This window comes from Harmonia axyridis, chromosome X, assembly GCF_914767665.1.
Source record: "Harmonia axyridis chromosome X, icHarAxyr1.1, whole genome shotgun sequence".
Lineage (NCBI taxonomy): Eukaryota > Metazoa > Arthropoda > Insecta > Coleoptera > Coccinellidae > Harmonia > Harmonia axyridis.
The window spans coordinates 29,360,667-29,368,166 of NC_059508.1; the positions used below are offsets into that span (position 1 = coordinate 29,360,667).

The following is a 7,500-nucleotide window of genomic DNA, read 5'->3' on the forward strand; positions in this document are numbered from 1 at the left end:
ATAAATTAATATTTACAGGTTAAAACAATAAAAATTGTAAAATTAAAACATGTGTAAAATTATCTATTTCAGTTTCTTTAATGGTCAAATGTGATTATGGTGACATGTTTAGGAATAAAATTCATTCGAAGATTCATTTGCCACTTTTGTAAAATTTCTTTCTTTCAAATGATGTATAGATAAAAAAAATTATAAATTAAATAAATAAATTAAAATAGAGTATAGATAAAACTGATGCTCAACAGGATCTGCGACACTTACAACACTGAATATAATAAAAAGCTTAATAAATTATTTAATAAAATAACTATGTACACCTAGCTGGGCAGGTATCATCGAAAAGCTTGCAGTGTATCATCAGCTTCTGCGTTCTCGACGCTTATGGGCAGCGAACCGCCCGAGAGGACTTCATAAAGTCCTTCCAGACCATAATGCTGCCAATTATGGTCTGCGTGACCAAGGTCTTCATGTCCTGGTGGCTAAAACCCAAGACACTCGAGAGTGTCGAGTTCTCAACACACCAGGTCCCCCTAGCGCCAACAACTAAGGGGGCCACGACGATGATGGCTCCCGGGTGTCTGACGTTTAGAGCTTGAATTAAACGGGGCTCGCTATAAATGGCAACTTTATTTAGCGCAGCCACAGACAGGGGATTAGGCCCCTCCCAGGAAACCGTAGCGTCCACCACGACAATTCTCGACCCCATACGGAGCAACAGGTCGGGAATCTTTAAAGCTCCGTCTGTGCACCTAATTCTGGGCTCCACTTCCACCGTCCACCCCTTGCGTTCAGCAATCTTTCGGACCGTCTGGACCAAATGGTCATGTCGACGAATCCGGGTACGCAGCGAAACAGGACACTTCTGTAACACATGCGACAGACTCTCGGTCCGCAAGCACCCCATCCTACACTGGCGTTCACCAGGCGGGTTTGAAGGCACTCCACGGGCCGGTAAAAGATTGCCCCGCAACTGGACGGCTCTGACGAAGTCAGCGCCAGACCAGTAAGGTGGGGGGTTAGGAACCCAGTCGCTGCACCGGGGGTAGGCCCGTCCTTGCCGCAAGCCGTTACCAGAAAAGCCAGTGTCAAGCCTCTCTGACATTCTCTGTGCCAGCGCTCTCATGCTCCCTCCACTCTCCCCCGTCCAGCGCCCCAGTTTGCGAACAAACTCAACGCTGTAGGACGTGGAGAGAGTTGCCGACGTTATTGGGTCGGCAGCAATGAACAGGCGGTTAAGCCTGTTTCGGAGGATGGCTGGTATAATCTCACTAAAGCATGAGACACCGAGCCCACCCTCCCGAACGGGAGCGTGAATAAAGGCTTCAGCACAGGTCTTGCTCAGGTGGAGGTAGCTGCGGACAGCCACCCGCACGACCCGATCAAAATACTTCAGAGTCTTCTTAGTAACGACCGGCGATTGGAGCAGATGTAAATATCTTGGGAGAAGATAAACTTTCAAGATGGCCAACTTCTGCTGCGGCTTCAGAGGGCTCTTCCCAATCCTCCGGAGCTGAATGTTCACCTCGTCCAGCACCGGCTTAGATCTACCCATGACACCGTAATTCGCGCCCAAGTAGCCAAACATCTCGCCCGGCTGCAGCTGCCTGATCGCTTGGCCCTCTATATAAAATAGAGGTCGGGTGATGCAGTATGAGTGCTTATTTGCACGGTTGACCTGGACGGTCATAGCCGTGCATTTGGAGGGGTTGAACCCCATTCCCCTCCTAGCAAAGAAGTCTGCAGCCAGCTTGAGACGCTTAGTGGCCTCCTTAGGCGAATTCGCTAGAAGTAGCAGGTCGTCGGCATAACCTAAGACCGCTAAACGCGCGGTGTCATTTACGGGCAGACCACCCTCGGCGCCTTGGAGATCACAAATCAACTCGTCGAGGACGAAGTTAAACAGGTAGGGGGAAAGCGGGTCGCCCTGCTTTACTCCCCTACATATTGGGATCTCTCCGGTCATACCTCTCCCGAGCTGCACTACGGTAGTGGCATCTTCAAAAGAATCCTCCACATACCGAACAGTAGTCTCGTCTATCCCGAGCCTCTTCATCGCTCTCACGATGGACTGTTGAGAAACAGTGTCGAAGGCTTTACGCACATCGACACTAAGGATGGTGTATGGTTTCAAACTCTTTCGTCTCTCCTTAATTAGAGCCTGAAGGGTGAGGTTATTCAATAGGACCCCGTCGACCTGCCGAAAACCTCTCTGGTTGGGGTGGATTTGAATCCCCCCCATACGTTTCCCCAAAATTCTATGTAGCACCCGAGTTACCACCGAGGCGATGGTAATCGGGCGCCAGTTATTGATATCATCTGAGTCACCCCCCTTTGGTATCAAGATCGTCCTGTTCCTCTTCAACGCCGACGGAGCGACGCCAAAGAGAAGCATGGAGTTGAATAAAAGAACAAGCTTCTTCAGAGGCACCTTCATGAGGTCTTTGATTTTGACACCATCGACCCCAGCGGAAGGCGACTTGTTTGCCCCGAGAGCCCATACGATTTCATTCTCCGAAATCGGGCTCGACAAGTCCTGAGTCTCTTGCTTGTCCTTGATGTCTTCTATGTCTCTCTTTGAGGGGTGACTGAAAATCTGCCGAAACTTACTTTCGGCAGATTGGACGTTGGGAAACGTCTGACTCCCCCCTACGGGAGAGTCATCTATGATATTCCGTGCCAGAGAGGCGCGGTTTGTCCGGTACATCTTTTGTACCGTCTTATAAAGAAAGGCTCGTTCTTGACGCCTGTTCAACGCTTCGACAGGTCGTGTCCTTTCCCTTCTGTTATTATTACTATGACCACCTAGCCTGTCGGACATCTGCGGAAGCAGAGCCTTCAGGTAGATGGCTAGTTGCTCTCTCACCCTCTCTCTTTGATTATGGGTGTCGACAAGCTGCGTCATATTATAGACCGCTTCATCGGCATCGACCCATCCACCTTGGGCCGCCCAATAATCTCTCAAGAAGAGAACGATTTTATGTGACTGTCTCAACGGATGGAAGTCCGAGGCATTCGGGTTCAGAGACCCACTGCTGTGCAACTCCGCACTAGATTCGACGACCACCGAGGCCTCAGAGGTACCGGCCGCATCCGCAGGGGATTGGATGAGCGCAGCGACCGCTTCGGACATCCGTTGAAATACTTCAACGGCGTCACTCGACGGCCCCGCATTCTCACCCGCGAGACGCTGGATGACTTCTTTGTACTTGGCTTCCCTTCTGCGGTTCTTAATGAAGTCTAAGTTCCTTTCTGGGTAAAAACCCAGAAGGTGTTTATTAACGAAGGGGCCATTGTACGCGAGTTCACGTCGAGCCATCTCGAGCATGTCCTCGCTTGTCCATTCGTCCCTACCCCCGGGAACCTCGTACCGATCCTCCAGATCCCGGTTGTACTCCGCTGGGTGTGCCTGTCTCATATGTTGTCGAACGCCGCGATAACCGCGGAAGCGACTCCCACAGATAGGGCACGCGTCAGCGTCGTTGGCCGGTGGACCGCGACATCGCAGTCTCCTCAGGTGAGTCTGCATGCCCGCGTCCGTGGCGAAGGTCGTTCCGCATACGCAGACGACCATCGCAGATGTTTGATTCTCCCTTCAAATAGAAGGTGGTGCAGTAGTGGGTGGGAGGTAAAGTATCTCACCCACTTTTATTGTATCTAAAGAAACTTCTACACCACAATTGCACCGTGCTAGTCGGTGACACCACAAACCCACGCCCTAAGAATGTGGGTGGACCCACGATCTGCTCAAATGTTCGTACAGATCGCTGTGAGGGGGCCACTTAAACTGTTCTATTCTTAGGGTTCGCTTCCGCTCGTTAGCCGGCAAAAGCCGTTACCAGGGACCACCACGTGGAGGTGAGCGGAAACTTGCTGAACAACGCGTGATCAACCGACCGCGCGACACACTGAGGGCGAGACAATTAAGTCTCAAAACACACTCTAAAATCACGCTTTTTCGGTAGGGCACTTGTATATCAGCCAACGGTCCCCTTAAGAGAGTCATAGTTACTCCCGCCGTTTACCCGCGCTTTTTTGAATTTCTTCACGTTGACATTCAGAGCACTGGGCAGAAATCACATTGCGTCAACACCCGCTGGGGCCATCGCAATGCTTTGTTTTAATTAGACAGTCGGATTCTCCCAGTCCGTGCCAGTTCTGAGTTGATTGTTAGATGACGGCCGCAGAGATTACCCAGAGCACCCTTGCGAGCACTCACGGGGTCTCGAAGCTTGACGATTCCGCGGGAGGCCAAGACGCGGGACCGAGCTCGGATCAAACGTAACGCAAGCGAAACGCATCACCTCGCCCAGGCCCGGTACGTTAGCCGTGACCCACTTCCCCAACAAGCCCGACACGCCACAATCCTCAGAGCCAATCCTTATCCCGAAGTTACGGATCTAATTTGCCGACTTCCCTTACCTACATTATTCTATCGACTAGAGGCTCTTTACCTTGGAGACCAGCTGCGGATATGGGTACGAGCCGGCGCGACGCCTACACGTGGCCCTCTCCCGGATTTTCAAGGTCCGAGGAGAAGATCCGGACACCGCCGCAAATGCGGTGCTCTTCGCGTTCCAAACCATATCTCCCTGCTAGAGGATTCCATGGAACTCGAACGCTTATGCAGAAAAGAAAACTCTTCCCGGATCTCTCGACGGCGTCTCCGGGTCCTTTTGGGTTGCCCCGACGAACTCTCTTACGAGGGCCCGGTTTAATTTCGGTTCCGCTGCCGGGTTCCGGAATAGGAACCGGATTCCCTTTCGCCCGACGGGCGTGCGTCACGCGTCAAGATGCATAGCATTTCTGCCACCACTTATAAACACGATTAACAACGCCACATCAACATCGGCTTTCGCCTAGGGCTTAGGATCGACTGACTCGTGTGCAACGGCTGTTCACACGAAACCCTTCTCCACCTCAGCTCTCCAGGGCCTCGCTGGAGTATTTGCTACTACCACCAAGATCTGCACCGAAGGCGGCTCCAGACGGCCTCACGGCCAGCCCTTCTGCGCTCACCTCCGCGACCCTCCTACTCATCAGGGCTTCATGACCGCCCCGAAGGGCGACCGCACATGCCACTGACGGCCGAGTATAAGCACGACGCTTCAGCGCCATCCATTTTCAGGGCTAGTAACTTCGGCAGGTGAGTTGTTACACACTCCTTGGCGGATTCCGACTTCCATGGCCACCGTCCTGCTGTCTTAAGTTACCAACGCCTTTCATGGTATCCCATAAGCGTCGATTTAGGCGCTTTAACTCGGCGTTTGGTTCATCCCCCAGCGCCAGTTCTGCTTACCAAAAATGGCCCACTTGGCACTCTGATCCGAAATCTCGCGGCTTCACATTCAAGCAAGCCGGAGATCTCACCCATTTAAAGTTTGAGAATAGGTTGAGGTCGTTTCGACCCCAATGCCTCTAATCATTCGCTTTACCGGATGAGACTCGTATGCAACGAGCGCCAGCTATCCTGAGGGAAACTTCGGAGGGAACCAGCTACTAGATGGTTCGATTAGTCTTTCGCCCCTATACCCAGTTCCGACGATCGATTTGCACGTCAGAATCGCTACGGACCTCCATCAGGGTTTCCCCTGACTTCGTCCTGACCAGGCATAGTTCACCATCTTTCGGGTCCCAGCGTGTACGCTCTTGGTGCGCCTCCTCTCGCAATGAGAATGAGGCGCCCCGGGAATGCGGGTCAGTCATGGAGACCGACCATCTTCCCTTAGTTCACATAAAGTGAACCGTTACTTTCATTGCGCCTTTAGGTTTAGTGATTCCCAATGACTCGCGCACACGCTAGACTCCTTGGTCCGTGTTTCAAGACGGGTCCTGAAAGTACCCAAAGCAATAGCGTCGCTGATCGGCGTTTCAAGAGGTCTGTCCAAGAACACCGCGGCGAACAGTCGCAAACGGACGGAATCGGCACTAGGTCCGATCGCCATCACAATTCACATACTTGCCACGGGCCGGACGCGAACTAAGTCGCGGCCTCCCGCCATCAGTAAACCGTCGAGCGAGCTGTTCGGAAACCCAGTGTCCGTAAACATCGGAAAATCCGAGCTCACGGGCTACACTCGAGACCGTAGAACAGCACCCAACGGATCGCGACGACCTACTAGGGGAGAAGTGCACGCGTCCGAAGCCGGAGATGAACCGAAGGGAACAGCCAACGCGAACGTCGCCGTTTCCACAGTCAGTAAATCCCAACAACAGGCGCGAATGAATCTCCCCATTCGACCTTTCGGGTTTCTCAGGTTTACCCCTGAACGGTTTCACGTACTCTTGAACTCTCTCTTCAAAGTTCTTTTCAACTTTCCCTCACGGTACTTGTTCGCTATCGGTCTCGTGGTTATATTTAGCCTTAGATGGAGTTTACCACCCACTTAGGGCTGCACTCTCAAGCAACCCGACTCTAAGAAGAGATCCTCTAGCAAGCCGCAGCGGTCGCTACGGGCCTGGCACCCTCTATGGGCGATGGCCCCATTCAAGATGGACTTGAACGCGCCGCGAACTCGCCAGATAATGGATCCTTCCAAACACCACATCTCCCGGCGACCGGTTACGATCGCGGGATTCAGTGCTGGGCTAATCCCTGTTCGCTCGCCGCTACTAAGGGAATCCTAGTTAGTTTCTTTTCCTCCGCTTAATAATATGCTTAAATTCAGCGGGTAGTCTCACCTGTCCTGAGGTCGTATGTTCAAATCATCGAAACGTTCCGAAACTAACCTTTGGCGGCTCATAAAATCACGTACCTTACGCGAGGGAGTTAGCCTACTCAAAGGCGTCTATTATCTCCTGCTCCGTATGGCGGATCATGCGAATCCAAGCAAAGTGCTTCGGTGTTTCGGGGGTGCGCTCATGAAAGCTCATCCGCAACGCGCGACAACTGGCACATTAAAGCGATCGGACGTCGTTCAGATTTCTCGGACACGACGATCGCATGTCTACAGTCATGGGCGCAGATCGAGCAATACCACGACACCACAATATATGCTTTCGCAATTCAAGACGGCGCGTTACGAAAACAACTCCTCATCATTCCAACACACGAGGCGTCGAAACGACAGAACGTTGATCGTCACGCGGCAAACCGTCCAACTCGCCCAAATGACCTTCGGTACAGGATCAACGTTAGACGACCTTTACGTCGTCACTTCGTCAAGCCATAACGTCTGGCCGGGCAGTCTTTGTAATGGAACCGACCCTCAGTCAGGAGTGGTCCGAGGACAGTGTCCGAGGACCGCAATGTGCGTTCGAAATGTCGATGTTCATGTGTCCTGCAGTTCGCATGTTGACGCGCAATTAGCTGCGTTCTTCATCGACCCACGAGCCAAGTGATCCACCGTTCAGGGTAATCTTTTATGTTCGATTTCTCGGTACTAGTCGCAATGGACTTTCCCTCGAAATACGAGACGCCAACTGCGAACCTCCTCGAGAATGACATTCCAATGACTGAGACGACCCACTGAAGGGTCAATACGTCAGTCGATCGGCGCAAAA

The 7,500-nt window shown here is 52.2% G+C and overlaps 1 non-coding gene across 1 annotated transcript; it reads right to left on the minus strand.

Annotated features, from left to right (window-relative positions):
• Positions 1-7,199: 7,199 nt before the first annotated feature.
• Positions 7,200-7,354, minus strand: LOC123688498. The gene has a single exon (XR_006750014.1). It is a non-coding gene; the product is annotated as a 5.8S ribosomal RNA (ribosomal RNA).
• Positions 7,355-7,500: the final 146 nt, after the last annotated feature.